Source organism: Plectrocnemia conspersa, unplaced genomic scaffold, assembly GCF_051122295.1.
Source record: "Plectrocnemia conspersa isolate PC_06_02 unplaced genomic scaffold, ASM5112229v1 ptg000001l, whole genome shotgun sequence".
NCBI lineage: Eukaryota > Metazoa > Arthropoda > Insecta > Trichoptera > Polycentropodidae > Plectrocnemia > Plectrocnemia conspersa.
Window position 1 is genome coordinate 31,846,016 of NW_028277165.1, and position 23,799 is coordinate 31,869,814.

The window sequence follows — 23,799 nt, forward strand, 5'->3', positions numbered from 1 at the left end:
TCATTAGAATAAATTTACAATATATTTTGTAAATTAAAAAAGAGAACCACTACTGATAAATTAAATGAAAATATAATTAAAGAAACTAGCAAAAGGAACTAAATTACATTATTTAGTATATAAAGCACTCTCTGAATAAGAAATACCTGATCATTTTGAGATTGCTACTAATATATCTATACCTAAAATAAAAATGTTAAGGAAATGAGACCGATTAACGTGTAGCTTTATGTAGAAAATGTGATGGAAGAAGTAATAATCAAACAATTAAAGGATTTTATTATTTCTCAAAACATTCTATGTGAACAACACTTGATATTCAGAGAAAAACATTTCACTGAGACTGCATTATAAGTAGTTATATATTAAAAAAAAATATATAAAAAAACAGGTATAAAAAATAAATACAAAAAATAATCTGTCTATTTTAATTATTGTATAACAATATTATATAAGCTTAATAAATTAGATCAAAAGGTGTTTTAAAAATTACAAAATAGGACAATGAGAGTAGTTTTAAACAAAAATAGATGTATTATTTGCAGAAGTAAGATGTCCAAAAAATATTGAAAATTAATGTTTTAGTATTTATATATAAACATTATATCTATGTTTCGATTAAATTTGTGTTCTCGAAATCTATGTTTGAGGGTCGTAAAAAAGAGATTTAGATTCCATCCGAAATTTTGACTTTAGTTAATTCGTAAACTATGAATTAATAATATTTTCCCAATTTAGCAGGACTTAGTTTTATGCATATTTAGAAAATCTATATACGGATGAGTTGATATTTTAATATGCGCTTATCTGTAGCATATGTATGTATGTACATAAACTTATAAATAACTATTATGTAGTATAAAGGCTATCGTGACGCATTGGAGAAACCAATCAATTCGTCATGATATGCTGATTAATAAATTAACACAATTTAATTTTGTAATATTTAGTAAAACTTTTTTTGTTAAATTCTGTTTTACAAAATACTCATGATAACTTCTTATTAACAACTAATAGAAGTATGTTGTAGATTATAAACGGTCAAGTTGAACCTATGCACCGTCATCGGTCATAAACATAATTCATGTTATATACAGTTTGAGTGGCACGGAGCGTGGCTAAAAGTTTTTTAGTGAACCGTTTCCTCGTCGACCGCTTTAACCCGCCTGCCCCGGAGCCGAAGCAAAAAATATTACAGAGAGGTGGTCCCAGCCGATCCCGACACCTTAAAAAATTGAGACGCGAACCAAAAAAATCAAATATTAACTTTTCAACAAACCTGCGTCTAAGTGTTCCCGAGACGAATCTACCTGAAATCGCTTTTGCGGGAGGTCAACGAGACCTCTCTGTCTCTCCATTTGCACGGGAATGTCTGGTGAGATTCGACAATTTTAGCGACTCGAGAATGTAGCACAATTCTCACTGCTTGAATATAGCCAAAAAATATTATACTGAAAAAATCTTTTGAATGATTGATCTCTCTGTTTTTTATGGTGTTGACGAATCTGTGATGATTCAAACTTCAACTCTAAACTATTACTGGAATTGCCACAAAATATACTTTGAATAGTACAAAATATTTATTTTTAAAATAATCGATAAAAGCATATAGGTATAAACTATTTGTCGAGATCCCAAAACTAAGCTGATTCCTATTAGAGTTTTTATTGGATTGTTGTTAGATATAATGAGAAAATCGATGCTTGGGTAGCTACATAGGTGAATCTGGTGTTACTCGTCGGTAATGGTTGGTGTTTGAGATTGTTTACGGGTCGGACGTGTAAATGCGGTTCCTTTGGGACGCAGCGCAGGGGCGAGCGACCGTTTCCCTAATTTACATATATCCGATTCAAAAAATATGGAACAACAAAATGTCGCCGGCGCAATTTCGCTTTCCGCTCGGGCCGAAGAGGAGGCGGCTCCTTCGTCGAACGACGCAAGATAGAAAAAGAGAAATGACGACGGACATCATCGGGACGGGACTCGAGAGCGATAGGACGCAATCGTCCTTTCAGAAAAGGGTATTTCTAAAAAAACATATCCAAGTTTTTTTCTGTGAAATTTAATCAAAGAATTTTCCTGTTATTTTTGTATACAATATTTTATAGATATATACATACATATAATATTGATGTTTAATATAAAATAATCGTGAAAATCAGGCTTTCGGGGGGTGGGAGTGTGGGAGATCATGCTTTGCGTGTTGAGTTTGCATATAATGTGTATAATGCCTGCACTACTCTCTAAAAGTTGGCCAAGGTTTGCCAAAGACGGAGAATATAATGGGTTACTTCTGTCGAGTTCGGTTCTGCCCGCTCTAAAATCTCTCTGAAGTTGTCCGAGGTTACCGAGAACGGGAGGTAAGGTGGGGGTAATTTAGTCGACTTGGCATTGTCGGCAAACGGACCGAAGTCGGAGCTGCTCTTTCGAGCGCAAGCGGTGAGATACTTCTGCTTTCGCTCTCTCGCGTGTTAAGTGACGAGAGTGAGAAAGATAATGATATGGTGTTACGCAAACTGAGATAGAACGAGTAGCTCGGTTCAATTTCAATATGCGCGTAGGCGTCCTATGGTCAACACGCATGATGAGCTCTGCATCGTAGTCACGTGGTCAATTAATAATACCACATGCTTATCAGGGACTTCAACAGATTTTACTGACATCTTTTGGGCACCAAAAGGGATTAATTATATTTTTGATAGTATATTCTTTTAACAGGTATTGTTATTAATTTTTTTTCATATAAAATTAAATAATTAAAAAATAATTAGTGGTACTTGATTTTGTTAAAAAAAATCATTTCGAATATCCTAGATCGGTTTATATAAATGTCACACCATAACGAATTTTTATTTAGAATCGATGACGACAAATTCTGGGATAGTCACAGATGTGGTGTTTGTATTCTGAAGTATAATTTTTATGCCTTATGGCATTTTACAAAAGCCGACAAAGATTTTGCGTAAATTTAATATTCACGACCGAAAAGTTTTCACTGATATTGTATTGGTGAGTGCCCACACAAACTTTTATAATTAACAGTAGCGTGATTTTAATAATATGACAATTTAAAAATTGCGATTATTTGGCACATTTTTCGATCGCGCGCAAATATGCTAGCTGTACGTGACAGCAGCCGCCGCGCGGACGTCATTCACGGCGCCTTCCAGAGAGTGTAGTGCATGCATAATAGTTTCCGCACCGAAACACCATCTACCGGAAAATAATCCTCAATAGCTTCATGAAAGACTTTTTGGTACTGTTGCAGATTTATTATTTAAAGCCCATACTTTTTGGAAGAGGGAGGTTTAACGGTTACAATTACTTCCGAACTGCATGTTGAATTTCTATGTAATTTTCTGGAACCGATACTATTTAAACTTAGGAATACAATGTGTTTGTACAATATTCTCTCTTCACAGGATTCTAAAGCTCGCTAATATTATAATTTATTTCTTAATGTACAAATGTTTCTTTATTTTATTAAAAAAAAACCGCTACATATTTGCGAATTGTCATAGGATATTAATATACAAATGAATACACTTCCGCACATTATTCCCCTGGCCGTACTCGTTTTCTTATTGTTAACTATCAAGAAATTGAGACAATTTCTAGTGTTTTTTTTACATACTTATTTATTATTAAATATTTATTATTATATAGACTTTAGTTAGATATTATTTTTTAAATTATATATTATAGCTACAACTTCTTGAATATTCAGTTGGATTCTATTCCATTATTTCAGTTTTTTAATGTTTGCAACATCGTTTTATCTATTTTGTTAAGCATACATAATATTGTTGATCAATAATTAAATTCGGGCAATATGACTAATAAATATTGATGAAAAACTACAGCATGATTTTTGTAATATTTTGCCTTTTAAGACTCTTCTTAGACTGTATTTATGAAATCTTTCAGAATTATAATTATTTTATGCGGCAGAGTTCGGGGTTATATAATAACTTCGCTAAAAACATCTTAGTTTAAATGATTTTTTATCATAGTGGTTTTATATTTATATTATTTTAAATAGATCGCAATACTTTAAATGAAATAAAAAAAACTATTGTATTATAACAAAGAGAAACATCAACGTATTCATTTATACTTAATAGATTTTTCCAATGTGTCATGATAGCCATTATTCAATCATAAATTACACTATTAAATATTTGATAAAATAAAAAAATATGCTGCACTTTTAAAATATATGGGAACCATCGCACATATTTTTTTCTAGCTCCTTATTACTGAAAACATCCTTGTGTTTGGCAGGCTTGATGTTAATTTGAATGGCTCGTGCAAGACGAGCGTTCTTGAGCGTTGACGTTCTGGCCGCGGCGCGTAAAAATAAGGGACGCGATTGCGACTCTTTAAGGCACGCAACTGAATGATTAAAAATAACATTGCAATCTTTTCGAACACTAGATATAGTTAGATCAAGTCGAGTGTGGCACAGTGTTCGATAGAATGCTTTTGCTGAATATGTTATGAGTAATTTTCCAGGCGAGTATCTCCCGAGCAGGCTCCGCTTCGCAACGCTCTCATTTATGAAACGGCTCTTCGTATCGGAGATAATACGAGTACGCTGTTCCAGTCTATAAATATACAGGTAAGACCGGGAGCCCGTTCTGTCTGCCACAAATTTAAACGATAATTACAGTGTTTATGGTTGGTGCGTAGCGTAGCATAGCGCTTGCATCCACCTAACTCTCCGCCGCACCGGGCGAAATTGATTCGGAAAACGACCTAAATAAATAACCCTCTGCGATTATACAATATACCAAATCGATCGATAATGCGTAATCGCGCCGAAAACTTCCTGTCCCTACCGATGATTACACGACAATTTCCAACCGTACAGAAGCCGGGGCCTAATTGCCTCCAAATAGCCACTCTCCGACTTTTTTAATAACGTTCATACACAAGCCTGTAATTTTTATAATCCTTCATTTCGGATCACCTACGGAAACACGGTCGTAAAGATAATACACTACGTTTGAAGAAAACGTTGATGTTTAGTAATTAAGATTTTGTAAATCCGGAGAAAAACTAATTAAGACTTTGGAATCATTAATCACGATTGACCTTTACAAAGTACATTTTTCACGTGGCGTATTTTTACAAGATTCACTAATAACTTTTTCTTGTATGTATGTATAATTTATGGTTAGTTTGCGGTCGTTTTGAAAGTCGTGTTTAATATTGCATAATAATGTTCTATCGAAAATTTAATAATTACATCAACAGCAGCGTCTTACGCCATTACTAACATTTCCAATTAATAAATTATTATTTAAAGGTGTCAGGGAAATTTAAGGTAATTAATACAATATGCTCATAATATTTCTATATTTATTTTTCTTAATACTCTCTGTATTAATATACTTATCTATACTAATCAAATAATTGAGTGTTTTTCTCCAACAATACATACATAACACCGGTATTACTGAAAAAAAAGTCAATACCGGTATTACTGGTATTCACGTTATTATTATTTTTTATTATTTGATAATAAAAAAACGAATTTATTTCAAGTCGAGCTTCATAGCAAATTTAGCGAAAAATCCAAGGAATTAAAAGTCGGAACATTTGCCTTAAAGATATTTTGAAGTCTTATTAATAATGCGTGTTGTCGGCCTCAAGCGATCCACGTGATTTGGATACCCCTGTCTTAAGCTATGAATTTGGGGAAATATGGTTTGATCAAATATCTGCAATAATATACTTAATTTAATATTTTATCAGAAAATATTTACATTTCTTAAGATATATACATATACAGGCGGCCCTCGACTTTCGCACATAATTGATTCCTGAAAATGTGGACGAATGTTGAATGTACGAAAGTCGAGGGAAGTAAAAAAAATTGAAATTGTGTGTATTTTAAAATATTTATTTATCAAGTAAATATAATATGTTTAAGAGGCGTTTAAGAGACACGTTAAAGTGGGATTTGCGGGTGTTTCACTATTTTCCACTATTCTTTTTCTTTTCTTCATATAGTATTTTATAACATGCTATATTTTTATTGATCGCCCCACGCACTTGGGATATGTGTTCTCCATTGGGATCACAATCTTCCATAATATTTAAAAATTTGTCAAGGTGCGTGAAGGCTTCATTCATATTTTTCATTGTTAAAGAGTTTTCCAAAATAAACCTGTCTCATCTACATTAAATATTTGGCTAGAGGAGTATTCTACATCTTGAATAGTTTTGGATAATTAGGAAATAAATTCTTTTGCAGCATCTTAATCGCATCAGCCTATTCTCCAGTAAATTTAATAATATGAAAAGAATACCTCATTTTAAAATTGTAAAACCAACCGTTACTTGCTTGAAAAACCGTGTTAAAATATTTTTTTAATCTATCCTTTCAATCTTTGTGCAAACTAAGAGCTTTTGCTTGAATAATTTAAATACTCAGAGGGAGATCTTTTTGATGTTGGTCATCGATCTACGATGACAAGGATTTTTCATTTCATCCATATTTTTTTTTGCTGTGTTTTTTTGGAAACATATCATTAAAGATTGTGGAAATATATCTTTATTTTCCACAGTTTTTAACGTATTATTAAATTATATTTTTATTTTGCAAAATTGAACATATCGTAAACCTGTTTGTATCATACGAATGTCCAATTGAACAAAATTCACCGTTATCAGAACGTTTTTAAAAAATTTTTTTTTTTTTAAATTGTTTATTCTTAAATGTGCGAAATAGCGAATTGTGCAAAAGTCGAACGTTTAAAAATCGAGGGCCGCCTTTATCTTCAGTTGGTTCCGGAACATTTATGGCCTGCAATTCACCACCAGCAATTAACCGCTGCACGGGGGGGTATTTGCTCGATCAGGGCGGCCAATAGTCGATTATGAAAATTTAAGCGCAGGTAAAAAATAAAAGCTGCTCTGTAAAGCTGATATTTTTCAACAATTCCCCCACTCCTTGCATAACGCTAGCGCCCCCACGATCGGTCATCCCTTCGAGTGCACGCATCGTTTTCTCGGCGTCGATTGCATACTCGTACATTGGACAATTATTATTATTTTATTTGAGTACGGTTAAAAATCCAAACCATTGATTGTGATAAAGCAGGTAAATGTTTCTACGTTTCATAGCTCTTTTGCAGTTGCTGTCATATTAAACAGACAATATTGTTTTGAATAAGTACCATTTTGTAATACTTTTTCCAATTTTTTTTTCTAATTTTGAGTTCATTAGTTATATTTTCCACCACTTTTTAATGTATATTTTATATACAATATAAAGATTAAGTCTTTCTCTTTATGATACATGTAAAATTGGCTGAGGATTTTTGCGGTTTTTAACACATTGCATACCATTTTTCTTTAAAATGGGACGGGACTTAGTCGTGAAGGTTAGGACCTAACTTTTTAATTAGGTGACATGGTAACGTCAAATTTAAAATACAGTTTCATAATGATTGTTATTTTTTAATAATATGATCACCATGGTAAAATCAGTAAACCTCAAATTGTGGATCGCGTACTAAGAAAATAAAATATTAATTTGTTTAGAATCATCAAATATACACATATTTAAAAATGAAAACGATACTAGTCAAATACTTTTTCTTGTTAAAAAAATAGCAGATATCAAACTTTGTGACATATACAATTTATTTTTTATTTTTAACACTTGACGCAGCGAAATTCGCACGACCGTTCAACACGGAATTCCTCTTTCTCGGGCCTACAATTTAAGAAATACTTTAAATGCTTATTAAAATAAAGTTTTATGAATTAGTTTTTAAAAAAAAAAAAATTCTATAATGTATTTTTTAACACTTATAATATTATATATTTGACTAAGAGCACTTATGGAATCAACTATAGTGGAAAAATAATTTTGGCCGCCCAGATCGGGCAATTACCCCACTGTGCGCCGCGTCAATTATACGCATAAACAATTAACAACCTACAAATGATTGCTAGCATATTTTATGGCAAGGCATTAAATTTGATTTATTGCTCATTTTAAATTTTAAATGTTTTTTTTATAAGTGCTATTTTTACAACCCGCGAATTATCTTTAAACATGTTTAATTAGAATCATCTGATTATTATTATTATTATTTTAACTTAATAGAAAAGAAAAAACATCAAATAGGTCCAAATCTTTTCTCTCTTCTCAAAGTCAATAGCCACTATCGCCTTCGACTGGTGCTAAGTCGAAATGGTTAAACGATAGAGCCTGCGTCGCAGATCGGCCGATAGTGGCGAGTGAGGGGAAAGAAAAACACTCGAAGAAGTCAAACGTTGTCCGAGGTCAAATATATATTTACCGTGGAGATTATCACCCTGGGAAATGTGTCCGGGGGTCGGACACATATGGCGCGCCCTCGACTAATTCAGATTGATAAGGGATAACCCAGTAGCAAACGATAGGCCGGCGTTTCACCTACCAGATTACTTCTTATTTTTCGCCACCCCAAGGAAACTTTTCCCTCGCTGTCATCGAGCTTAATCGGTTAATTAAGGCGTGTGTCGTGTGACTTTTGTCAGGGCAAACGACGACATCAATAGACCTCCTGTCGCAAACTCCTGCACTGCTCCCTATTATGTTCATCTTAAACTACAGCTTACTAACACATCTAAACAATATTTCAAGTTTAAATTAAGGTATCTATATAACGGTTTTAAAATATGCATTGTATAATACTGCAAAGGTGCATATTTGTCTATATTCTGACCACCGCTGGTCTAATTATAAAGCCAATATATAAAAAAATAGTGATTCGGGGTCTAACAATCAATGTCTATCTGTTTCCCGTTCATAAAAGGCGTTCCGCAGATTAGGCGCATCCGTTTCTATAAACTAATTAAATTTGTCCTGGAATAATGCGAAATTATCCAGCGTGACTTTTTAGGGTATTTCGGGGTTTTCGACAAAAAAACAATCGCAGTGTTAAAAGCGCAATTAATTGGTGTGGTTATTTACAATTATGAGCGCGTATCGCGACGCGCACCAACGACCGCAAATTAGCCAGGTAATTACCGCGGGAATAATGGACCAAAGGAAGTACCGCCGCAGATATATCACAAAGATATCCCTTCGGACACAATATTTTTTTCTCTGTTATTCACTATCATATCTATTATTCTAAAATATAAAAGGCCACCGAAAATTAGTCGGTCGCAGTTGATGATTAAAAATACAATAGGTGCTCTAAATTTGTTGAAATGTTTTTTGTTCGGTGGTAATTGAACCACAATGTAAAATACTACTTATATTCTTATTTATCCATTAATTTACTGTGGAGAAGCACCTGAATCTGTACTGACATTTGACGTCTAAAATAAATAAAAAACCTTGAAGAAACATTGATTTACAATACAATATTTATAGTTGTATATAAATTTTGATTACATTACATATTATATGTGTAGGTACATTCTATATATTTATGAGATAGGATCACAAGTATATATCAAAATTCAATCAATCTAACATGTTACTGTATTTTGTCCCATCTAGTGAATTTCTTGTAATTCATATTGTCAGGAATTAGAGTAAATTTATTTTTATTTTTAAAAAATAAAACTTATATTTTTTTATAATTTCTCGCTTTCGGGAGAGAGGTTACAATAAAAGCACATAAATATAAATTGTTTTCGGTTATTGTTTCCGTGAATTGTTCAATTTTACCCCAAATAATGGTCCGTAATGGGCGGGGTCGGTTCGGAGGTCAGGGCCATAAACATCGGCAAAGGAATAAAATGAAGCTGTTCCCCAAGGGCGGAAGGATGTAGGGAGGACGGCCGGCAGTTGTTGCGGCCCTCCTGCGACCGGACAGGATGTCCTCGCATATTTATCTTTGCCCGGACAGGTAAAACTAGGCAATTTGCCCATACAAATCCGAAAGCTACGCACATAGTATATAAATATAATATGTTGATACATGCATATTTTTAGCTCCAGCTTCATATCAATTCAAAAACAAGACAAAAAATTGCCATATACACAGATTTATCTGACCAGATTAATATTTTAGATATGTCTGAAAATAATCTCTTGCTAATATAAAAACAGCTACTAAATCTGATTAAAATTAGATAAGTAAGCCTTAAGTTATGTTGGTAATCAATGTATTTTTTGCTACTTATAAACATTACTAATAACTCAAAGTAAAGTAAAATATTTTTACTGTATAAAGTTCGTTTTAAATTAGTAACTATTTACTTGGATGAAGCATAGATATGTAGTTTTTCTCTCAAACTTAAGGTATGAAAGTGTTTTCTAATATCGCAAAAATTTGTAGTATAGATACTTATTTGGATTTAAGTTTACTAGAAGTCTATTTGTATTATATATAGAAATAAATAAGAATTTGTATAAAAAAATTTATTAAAAAAGGCATTTTTTAATAAAAACTGCGTTTACCTGAACAGCTTATTTTCTCTCTCACAATAGAAACTACTACGCTTTAGTAAGAAAATATTCAGCTTAGTGAAGTTAGTGACTCATAATAGCCGCTAAGTTTTCTCTGATATTCCATTAGTAGTATGACTACTGTAATTTTTTATTTAAAAATTCTTTATTTTATTTCTTTGACAATTTCAGTAACTAAAAATCTTTTTTATACTGTCATTTTCTCTTTGATTTATTTGTACAAATAACTAAAATATCGCGCTGTTTTAAAATATGATTTTTTTTATAATGTAGGGAATAGCTGTGTAATGAAGTTAATTTCTACAACTTTTGGGTTTAGAGGTGTTTTGTTTTGGATATTCGATGTAATATCTGGATACACGTGATTAATAGTATTATTCAGTGTAATTTGGACGACTTCCTATCTCCTCCTAGAGTTTCAAAAGGTGTATGGCCTTTGTATATGTATTTTCTCAATATTCCCTTAACCCTTGCTTCCTTCACACATAAACTATTTAAAAAGGTTTGCTTGCACACTCTGATTCTGTCGTTGTTTTGCGAATTAATAAAATATTATATACTTATCAAGTTTAAAGATCTCGTGACTGTCGTTGAACGTCTTCTTTGTACGTTTTCTGACTTACAATGTTTCAATATAAAATTATCTTGATAAATTTTCTACTTCTGCATATAAAACCCAATAATATCGTAGCAATTTAACGTTGCACATTTACAGCTTCCTGTGTTACGTTTACATTTCAGTTTTCCAGGGAGTAACTTTTCAGAATACCTAAAAAAAATGTTTTGAATTTTATTTGAAATAAAATATTTATTTTTAATAGTGATTATAGGTGAAAGCTTATCAAATTAAAAAAATATAAGTTTCAGTGAAATTGGCAGGTCAAAACACCTGTTTTGATTGTTGATTGCCAACAGTATTTTGTAAACTGTAAGTGATCCAAAAATAACTTCGTTATCTGGATAACTTAGTTAGAGAGAAGTTTGACTGTAAGTGTATGTATTATTAAATTGTTGAATTTGATTTATGATTTTTTGATATATGACGTATTTATGAAATTTTCTTTTCGTTTCTCTATTGCGAACTTTCACGGTCCAAGACGCCTCTTCTACTTCCAAGCATTGAAATTTTCTATTGCTTCAACTTTTATTAACAATTATTTTTTATTAAAATAAAAATAATACAACTTCAAAGCAAATGACTGACTCCTAAATTGTCATGACGACCGTATCTTGCGATCTTATTGTTCGGTTTGCTTAATGCACACGGATTTGGGAGGTTTTGATTTTTAAATGTTGAAAATCTATTGGTTTTGGGCGAATATTTTTTTGAACGAGTTGTTCATTAAAAATCAACATAATGCACATTGATGTGTTTAATGTCAGCTACGAGGAGCTGGTCCGGTTCATATTATTTAATTTTGATATTATATGATTTTTTGTGTATTATTTTAATAATATATTTTTTTGTGTATTAAAATCATACATTTATTGTTTTCGAGCATCGTGACGCATTGGGGTAACCTGTTAACTTACAATGGTCCTAATTTAATTTAAATCAATAAATAAAATAAATTTAATTTCACGGATTTCACGGATTTAATTTGATTTTTAAACGTTCAAAATCTATTGCAATTCGATGGATTTGGGTGATTTTTTCTTTGAACTAGTTGTTCATTAAAAATTAACATACAATCTGGATAAAAATATCATTGAGGAACTGATCCCAAATTGAGTTTCAGAGACATTTTAGAACAGCAGTAAGTTGTATTATATTTTCCCTAGTAGCTATACATAAATATCTACTGGTGAAAATGTATTTGGACTATATTATACATCGCATGTAAATAAATATTGATGGGTATTTATATACTGTGTAAGGAAAGTTAAAATTATATAATTTTACTAGCACCTGCCAGATAAATTTTATTTTACTGTTAAATATAGTACATACATATCTACCAGTGAAAATGTATTACGATATAATTTCACTAAAATTAAATATTTTTTAATATATATTCGAGACGGTTTTTCAGAATTTATTTGAAGGATAACCCGAGAATTTCTGGTTTGGAATTAGAGACGATATTTTAGCTTTTCCAGGAAGGGAGGATGTCAATTCAGCTTTTCTTAATATTTTTATTTCATAGGGATTCAAAGTATATCCTTAAATTACATGCATTTTTTGGGCAAATTTACATACCTGATTTTAGACGCTGCAGCTGCTGTACATTTCACATCACGAAAATGTTTTAAAATGTGATTCTCTTATTGACTTGAAAACATATTAAGCTTTGTTGAGAGAGTCAATTTAAAAAAAAGATGCTAGATATCAAAAATGTTGAGTTTGCACTTTGGGCTCGTGTATTTGACCAAAAATATTGATGTTCAGTCAACATGTCAGTCAGACTAAAAAATGATTCATGTATTTTGCTAATAGATCCTCGAAATGACATCCTGAAAATATATATCGTTTGATATGTAATATAAATTCTATTTCCGTTTCTTTAAAATATATTGATCCTTCAAAATACGTTTATCTGTAGTTTCTCAGATTTCATTTGACAATAGACACTAACACCAAAAAATTGAATCGAGACGATCTGAACGAATCTTAGGAAATCACTATAAAGTTTTATTCAAATATACATTTTGCCTTTAGTGCTATATTTATATTTAGATGTTTATCTTAAGACTTGACATGTCTTAAATAAATAAAAAAATATCTTAAGTTATGAGCTTCGTGACACAAGAAAAGCTGCTTTTAATTTAATTTAAATGATATTTGAATATTATTTTCTTGAGTAAAAAGCTTGACAAGGAGTGAGTTCCGGCACCTTTTTTTTTAAAAAAAAGCTCTGGTCTTAATGACAAAATGGAGCAACCTCTCAAGTCATAATATGGTTATATTTGTAATAATAAAAAAATAATAAAAATAGAAAGCATGCGTCTTTACACTTTCTCTGTGGGCATACCTTCAGAAGAATCTCTATTATTCACACATTTTACTTTTGCTTTAACTGTAGCATATTTTTTTATATATATATATATATATATATATATTAAATAGAGTATGCGTATAGGTATACTAAATATTTTTGTACACATACACAAATATAAGTATAGCGAGCGGATGTAGATTGTATTGAAAGGGGATTCTAATACGATCGCCGCGAACTGTAGAGCACTTCCTCTCCACAATCGGCTCGGCTAGATCAATAGTCGCGAATTAAAATTCATATCACGTCCGATACGAATTTACAAAAGAGGAGGAGGAGTAAGAGGGGAAGGAGGGATGACGTAGGGCGAGGTAGAGACTAATGCAACTAGCCGAAGGACAACAGAAGCACCGTTTGCAGCCAGATAAATCTCGGCCCTAATCAAACGCTCAATTATTAATTTCGGACGGTCCGATTCTATTAGCCGAGTGCTGCGTATAAATCGTGGCTTATCTCCGGCGATACATAAATTGTTCCGCGGACCTCGTATATCACCGGTACACCCCAAGGATGGTGTGTTTTATTGCGGCCTGTTGCTCCGCCGAGATCCTGCCGAATCGATCAATACAACAAACACTTTTTTCAATAAAGTTAATTGTACCGAGGCTTTCGTTTATTTCTGACAAGGGAAAGAGAGCTGATGTTTTTTGTAGGAGTCTAGATTTAAAATATAGTTTTAAAGAGTAAATAAAATTTCAGCAGACCGTCCGGAAGACAGCGACTATAATAAGGAATAGTGTAGTGTGTGAATAATATATGGAAAAAATCAACACTAGATGTCAATGGCCTGATAGAGAACTAAGAAAGTAAATAAAGATAGTCAGATGTAGTGGAAACAATCAATTAGACTGTAGGTAGAGAGAGTGCATAGAGCACGTCTGTTTTGCATACAAAACGGCGAAAGTATGAATGAGCCTTTTGAATATTCGGCTCGCGGCCCACTCTACACCCCCGACACGTCATCGACCCAACTTTCCAAGGTCGGACCGCGCTTTGCATTGCGACCTTACATTAAAGAACCTACACGAATGCATCCTTCTCTAACTTCCGCCTTCAATAAACCTTTACTTCACCTAAGTGACAGTTTAATAAATGCAACTAATACTTAAAACAACATATAAAATAAAAAAAGGTATATATTTAGGTTATTAGATTTAAAACTAAATTAGTGTTTAGTATCGTTATAGTTTTATCGTTTTATTTTTATCGATTTCGAGTCTAAAAAATTAAATACTGATGTTACTCCATACCTAGCAAGCGTATATTATTATTGGTTTAATCAACTGTTATACAAAATTTTTACTGAATATTGGTTTTATAGCTGCAATAACATCAGGCTCTTTAAATCTAAGTTCCACAATATGTTTAGTGAGTTTAAGCTTGAAGTCCAGGCCTTTCCTAAATTGTTTTTATTGCGATCCAATGTCAACCTCTTACATATGTTTTTTTAAACATCTTAAATGATTATTAATGGGGCAGTGTTGCCAATCCGTCAATGCGATTTTAAGCGTATCTTAATTGTTGATATCATAAGTCTATTACTATTCAATTGCTTAAGGTTCATATATAAAAAGGTGTGTTATATATTATTTATATTGCTTAATTTTAAATATTTTTGCGTTAAGAAAAAAATTAATAGTGTTACTCCACACCTAGCAAGCGTGTGTTATTACAGTATTTTTTTAATTATCGGTATTAGGACAGCGATGTCAGTAAGTCCTTTGGACCTGAATTCCGCATAAACTGGTATTTTTTCTGTTAATATACTAATATTTATGCTCTAATGTTAGCTTTTAATGACCCAATGTTGACTTTAAAAAAATAAAAAAATATTATTAAATCAGACTTGACTCTGATTTTCACTTAACGATCCATTTACGCGTTTTTTCGTGATAGCGTAACCTGCTTTTAAAAGTTAAACATGATGTAATTTCGGTTAATAAAAATAGCGTGAGAACTTTTATCTGAAGGTAGCAAAATATACATTTCTAATTATTTTAGTAGCGTTTAAAAAGTGTCACCTTTTGTCAAAATATATAGATATATATATTCATTTAAAATTTTGTAAAAATGGCAAACCATAGTGTGTTGAAGTAAAAAATAATTAATACTTAAATATAGTATGTTTTTGTTACCAAAATACATATTTAGTGCAACGTAACATAGATTTATTTTATTTCTCATTATTGTGTTTTATTGCCACAAAAATTAATATCGATGGCTTCAAGTGTAAAGTGGCTAACTCCATATTTGACAACCTTACAGGAAAACGTAAAACTAAATTGACAACTTAAAAATAGAAAAATAAAACAATATCTTATTTTTCTTGATATGAAATTTATGAGTTAAATTGGAGATTTTTTGAGAATGTGTATTTTGATTAAAGGTACAAGATGCCATTGCTATGTCATTTTTCCCCAAAAGTGGACTTAACAAATTTACACTTTAAGCCATCGATGTGTAAAATTACGTTTGCCTTAACATATGATATGAATTTTGTTGTATCACATGTAGTTTTAGATAGATTTTTAACCTCCTCAGAACCAACGCACATTAAACTGTACAATATCTTTGTTGCATGTTTATGAAGCCATTTTTTATTTATTTATTATGTAAAAATACAGCCCAATATTTTAAAATACAAAAAATATTTTTCAGCCGCATTAATTTACTAAAAAATAAAAAAAATCTACGGTAAAATATTTAAATGAATATTTTAATGCACTTTATTGTATCTAAAAAAATAATTTACCGAAAATATTTTTTCAGTTCTAACAAAATTAAAATCGACATTAATATTTTTTTAAAAACAATTTAATCTAAGGGTACAGTTTTTGTACGACAATAACTGAAATTAAAAAAACAATATGTGGTTTGCTACTAAATGCTTAATTTAATTAATCGTATTAGTTATTGATGTTACTATTGATAACAATGTTACTGTTGCTTTTCGTGTATATCAAATTATTGTGTTTTATTTTTCATGGCTCGTAGTTTAGAATGTTAACGTAGTCGTTATTTAAAAACATATTAAAGATTTATCTAACTGTAAGATAGGGTCTTAACCCAAATAGTTAATTCAATATTTTCAATTAGTTCAGCAAAATGAAAGTATTACTGAGAATTGTATATATAGAAGTTTGTAAATATCGTGTCCTATCTAACATATTTGACGTCGCGTCAAATGCCATCTACAGACAGACAGAGTTAAGACAAGGCGAAATTCTTTCTGGCAAAATAGTGCATGCATGCATGCAAAAAGCATATTTTTTGGTGTTGTTGTTGTCGGTCAGATCGATAGGGAGTGAGTCAGTGTCGGAGTGCGTAGGAAGTTTCCTGTGTGCGCGCAGCCTCGCTATCTGGCGGACTCATCTCCGGATTTGGGGTGCATCTCATTACAGACCGACATCAATCGATACACGCAGTCACAACACTTTACTGTCCAAACTTTCATACTCTTGCGATCGATCGCGAGCTCGTAAGGTCTTATTATTCCATTAGCGCCTTTTTACGCTTCGCCTCAGATAAATCATAGTATTTGATCCACTCGGATAATCGTTCACAGTGAGTTACTTAACAATTATGGAATGCAATAACATAAAAAATAATTATATTTTCTTCTATAATATTTAAGACAGCATCTTTATATTCTGAACTTCTCAAACTATCTTAGCTCTGAAATATGAGCTGTTAAATAAAATGTATATACCTCAATTATGAAATTAGTAATGATATAGTATTAAGTTTATGTTACAATTGTTTGTAATAACATGGACTAAAAAAATATTTATTTACTAAATAGTGTTTTTAACGGAATTCAACAAGAAAAAAAACATTTCATGGCATTTTGTAGAGGTCATCATATCAATGAAGCTTCATATGATTCAATGTTTTTTGATATTTCTGTATTGAATTAAAATATAAAAAAATTATTAATATATTTATAATTTATATTTCATGATACAAAAATTCAATAAAATGCAATGCAGTGCAGTTTGAATCACACCTTCGCCTTCACCCTAGAACAATGACTTTCAAACTTTATGTTGTTTCATATTCAATAATAAAATCTTAATGCATCACTGATTTTTTTAAATAATTCCGGCTCTTTTTTATATAGTAGAAGCTGTAATTTACAAAATAAAAACAATGAGTTTAATAATGCGATAAATGAACAAAGTTTAATAAAAAAATTGTATGGATGAAAGTACTTCTTGCGGTAATTTTTCATTTTTTTTTAATAAAATATCGCATGATTTTTATATCAATTATTGTCAATCAAAATGCATAATGTTTTTTTGCGTGCTTTGTAAAATCAAGATCATTAAAATATGGATGTTGTTATTTTAACTTACTGTAGGTACGAATTTTTGGCTATTTGCACCTACTGTTCAAACCAAAACCTAACCTATAATTAGTGTTAGAACTGTCATTAACAGAAATAGACGCTTCGTACTTAAAGTAGGTACAAATAGCATTTAATTCGTATCCACAAAAGATGCAAATAACTACATCTCTAAAATAAAGTAGAATTACATTAATTATTATAGCAAATTAAAAAATAAAAATTGAGAAATTTATTTTAAAGAAGAAACATTTCGAACATATATTTTGGTAGTTTGAGATATCCATGGCTTTATTTTTTTATAAATAATTTCGCTTTGTCTTTTTGAATCAGTCGATAAATCTGCAATCATTGCATTCATTTTTTTAAATCACTCAATTTTCAAAAAAAAACTAAACAGGCAATTATAAAATAAATTTATCATTCATAAAAAATTCAGCTCTTTCTTTTTGTTTTTATCAAAAAAGCTCTTTGAATCAATATTCACTCACTTCAAAATATTATAAAATTAAGATGTATAGCTCTTATATTTCATCAAAACTTTTCAAATGACTGTTTGTGATGTAATTTTTGTTTAAAAATATTGCTAAGTTCTTTGCTCATGGGGTCCAGAAAATTTATCGTCAGCAATTCACCGCCAGCAATTATTCATTAGCGGTTTAACGCTGCAATATATAATTTATAACCTACAAATGATCGCTTGCATATTTTATCGCCAGGCGAAACATATAATTTATATAAATTTATTAGTCATTTTAAATTTGGAATAAGGTTTTTCTAAAGGTTTTATTTTTACCATCTGCGCCGTGAATAAATAAAGTTTCACTTATTATGAATTGATTTATTTTGCAATATTCATTATATTATTGCATATTCATTTTTGATAGACACAAATTAAATTAAATCAAAACTGCTATTTTATTAATAATCTTCGTGCGAATATATTTTTAAAAATATAAAAATAATTATTATAATATAAAACTACAACTTCCAAAGCAGCACTTTGCTCATCTAAATTGTTAGCTTCCTTTGCGTTACTATAAAGTAAATATAATTTGATTTAATTAATTTACTTTTATCAAAAGTGTAGACGTTCATAATAATATAAAAAATATTGCTTTAAAGGGATTGTTCTTAATCTTATTTAAAAATTTTGTAAAAATATTGTAAAGTTCACTCATATTTTTTTACACACGAGCTGCTCTGTGAAGCACGCATAGTTGATCGTCGGTGGACTATCAGTGATTAATTGCTGGTGGTAAATTGTGGGTGATAAATTTTCATAGGTTCTTTGCACACATTTTGGCTGCTCTGCGAAGCATTCATATAAATTTGGGTGCTTTATTTTTAATTAATGTTTAAAGAGCTGCATTATGTCACTCTCCTATTAAATGATTTATTTAACATATTTTTTTCCAGAAATTGGGGTACATATAATTGTATATTATTTTCTGTAACATATTTAATACATACAATTAAATACGCATGTTATCTACATCTATTGCAATTTTAAATTACGCATTTGAGAAAGTAACTGTTCAGATATATCATCAATTATATTTTGAACCATTTTGCATATGATTTGCAAAACATTATTTTAACCAAATTTACAGCTGCTTTTATATGTTTTTTACATTTTGCAATTATAAAGTAAACTTTGTTCGATGCTAGCAATGCATTTAATAGAACAAAAACTATTTTTAGCACGTGATTTATAAATAAAATTCTTAATTTCAGTGTTCCGTTTTAATATATATAACTAAAAATTTCGTACAAAGCAAACACAATGATTTTTCCAATATTTACTTGAATGTTTCCATTTTCTTGTTCTACATTGATACATAATATCAGTAGCAATATTTTTATTAGTAGTGGATTTTATTTTGTAACTACGCAGATTGGAAATTTAATATTTAACTAGATAGCGACCCCCCAGTATGGAAACCGCTGTCATAGTAAATGATTTCAACATCGGGAGACGAAACGTCGGTATTAAAGACTGTACGTAAAAACGTGGTTATCAGTAATGGCATCAGATTCTATCGCGTTACGGACATTTCAAAAAGATTGTCTCTCTACACAATTGAAGCTGAATTGTCACTAGTGTTTACTAATACTATCTTTATATAACTATAACTATTTATATTCTATATATCAACATTACAATTGATTTCAATGTTCTTAATATTATAATATAAAAATACTAAATTCTTTGAATAAAAAATATGCTAAAAAGATGAATAATAAAATTGTATCAAATCAAATCAATTTTGATGTATTTAATATTGGCACGATTTTGCAATGGAATCATGCGAGTCAAGTAGGGTAAAGCATCCTTCGTCCCTTTCGCATTTAATTAAAGCTGCGAAAAACGTTTTGGAAATATGCATAGGAATTAGATAATTGGATTTGAGTTGATGCGCGAAAGGGTGAAATGGGGATGCGTCGGGTGAACGATCGACAGTCATCGTCGCGGTTAAGAGATGAAAAGCTCTAAAGGAGGTGTATATATGCTCAAATATACGTGCGTTCATATAAGGCGTCGTTGTAACGGTGAAATGTCTGCACCTTCGACCAGACAATAGGCCCGATGATATATGGCCTGAACATGCAGGCATGCGACCGCCGAATCTACTCTCCTCTCTCCGAGCACGCATTCGCAAGACTATTTTTACATTTAGACCTCTTCTCTTCGCTCATTGTTCGCGAGTGGAACGCGGCTATAAAGGGTTTTCTATGCTTTTTACGATGCATCCGATGTGCTCCAAAAATAACAATAAGTAAAATACAAATATAAATGATTCACCAGCTGTGAGTACCCGGATGAGAACAAATCATACAAATTTTATTTTATATAAATAGCTCTCAATGATGTATGGAAACAGTATTAATGTGTTTGTGTTTTTAATAAATTAAGCAATAAACGCATCCCTCTATTCCCTCTAAACTTAGTTGAAATTCAACTTATAAGTCTTCGATAAATTATTATATATAAATTTTTAATACAATAGCTATACATTTTTTCATATTAAATGCATTTTTTAAATTATTACGTACATATGAAAGTATGACTCCCCATCCCCATACGTACGATATACATATATTTTATCATCAAATTTGTTCTGTAATGTTTCATTAAATTTACAAATAATTATCGACTCGACTTGCAATAAATGCATACAGTTATAGGGCAAGTATATGGCCCGTCAGACATTTTTTTCATTTATTTTAGACTACTACACTTTATCGTGAATGGCGAGAACAAGCGCAATATAAATTTTAAGCGCAAAATGTAAGATAAATAAAATCATCTGAAAATAAATGTGATTGTAAAAGGTTAAAACATTAATTTTGCCGAACTCATTTTAATCATATTGTATAATTATCATAAAAAGAGTTACCTATGATTTTTTAAATATTTAATTGTAACCCTTTACAAAAAAAATTACCGATGTTCAGGTGCATACCAATGCATGACATTGATGAATGACACGGACGATACGCACTTGCTTAAAATTATTTTTACGATAATAAAAATTAAAGCAGTAATTGGTGAATCTGTACGATTTTTAAATACTTTTTTTATTAGTCTGATATTTAGTTTTAATGCGATTACGATAAAAGTATTTTTTATTGTGAATTTCGTGCTTTGCTCATTCCAAAAAGTGTAGTATTTATACAAATAAAACAGTTAGAAAAAATCTGTCTAATATTTTACTATTTTGTCCGATTCCTTGGTATGGCCTATTTACCTGGTTATATAGCATATTATTTTCACCTTATCTCACATATTTTCTAAGCTCCAAAAACTATTCGGAGGCACGCATATTGAAAAACTGTTATAGATTTAATTGTTATCTATCAAGAAGATTAATCCTTATAGATAGTTGTAAGTCATTCGTGGTATTTTATATGAACAATGAAAAGGTTTAAATGGGTAAATTTATTAATCAAATAAACGTGTTAATAAATTAAGTATATAAATAGATTTGTTTCATCATTGACACTTTGTACATGTAAAAGCTTATATTCTAACGTGTGCCCACCTTCTGGGATGATCAGACTTTAGCTTTCGTGGCAGCTTCGTATAGTAACGAATAGAAAATGAACCAATTAAAAGTTTTAAAAACCCAAAAACCGATGTTTGAAAATAGAATATTATATTTTATTTATCGCATATAATTAAAAAAAATGTTTTACGATATTTTTATTTGCTATTTGCTTATCTGCAAACATGTACCTGTCACCGAAGTTGTGAAATTCAAATAAAAAAGCATGACCATCTGCTGGAGAAGATCCGTTACGACTAATAGGTACATATGTATATGTATACTAAGCACAATAATTGATTAAAATACTAAATTAATCCAACGTCTTGGCTCATTTCTGACCATAGATATGGAAATTTTCGATATACAAACATAATGGGTTAAATAATATGTATTATATACAGTGGCGTAGCTAGGGTATGTGCCGCCCAGAGCGATCTCTGCCGCCCCCCCCCCCATACATTTTTTGCAGGGTCATAAAATCAGCATTTTTTAAATTAATAAATTGGTTATTATTAAGCTCTTGTTATTCGTGGATTTATATATGTTTTAGTACATTCAAGGTTAAGAACCATCGCGAATATGCCACCCCCAAGCAAGTGCCGCCCGGGGCAGCCCGCCCCCTCCGCCCCCCCATAGCTACGCCACTGATTATATATTATTTTTTTTACAGATTAAACAATTAAAACATAAATCGCTTAACTAACAAAAATATATTATATAATATTCGTACTCAACCGACATTCGCGATAAAATGTAGTTGTCTAAAATAAATGAAAAAAGTCTGACGAGCCATATACCTGCCTTATAACTATACGCATTTATTGCAAGTCGAGTCGATAATTATTTGTTAATTTAATGAAATATTACAGAACAAATCTAATGATAAACTCAAAATCAGCGTTTCATTTTAGTATAAAATATATGTGTATCGTACGTATGGGGATGGTGAGCCATACTTTAGTATGTACATAATAATAAATAATAATGTTTTCATTGGCTAATTATTTTAATCGGTACATACAATATTAATTTTACCGTCTATATCTCGTGATTTTTTATTCTTTGTTAGTCTCTCACCATTTACATATATTTTTATAATTAATTCCTAAAATATTCATTACTTGATTTCGCCAAGTATTTTTGCGCTCTTATGACGTGGTTTTTTTGTCAAACGCTCATATGACTGTCTGCGCATTTGACGCACGCTATTTTGTTACAGTAAACGCTTTTATGACGCAGCGTTTATAAGGCAGCGCTCTTTTGACGCACGCCCATTTGTCAGCGCTCATTTGTGACGTTGCCCAATTCGTATATCATAAATAAAAATTGTTTTTGATACGGGTTTATATAAAAACAAATATACAAAAAAATAAAACTGGAATATCTAAAGCATTTGAGCTTTCATTTGGCAAAACTATGTGGTGAGTCATCGTCTGGCACGGAACTAATTATATCTAGAATATATTTGTAGACACTGAATAAAATAAAGGCACTCGCTAGTATTAAACAATCGATAAAGTAAAGAATATCTTTTAAAATAGCAAATAAAAACTGTTTTTGTGAGAATAATAAAATGATTCTCATAGGTTCGCACATGTGTAAAGTTGTATGGAATAAAACGCAACATGGCAGAGTGCTTTCGGTAGAGTGAGCGATAAGCCTGCGGCTGCAATAAGTAATCGATTGGAATTGACAAACGAAGCGGTCTTGTGTTAAATTCTACTTAAATTCTTCAATAACAATAAAATAATAAGGGCTCCTTGTGATGCAAATGCAATTAGCCTCGGGCGACTTTCCCTTCCAGGGGTGAGCTCTTTCCAAATCTAGGACAGTTGTCCGCTACTACAAAAACTGCGCTCTATTCGAGTATTTTTTTTTAAGAATATTTTTTTAATAGACATCGATCGGTAAGGGTGTCGAGCAATAAACGCATTAATAGCCAGTTAACAACCCTTTCCCGACCGGCTACTAATACAC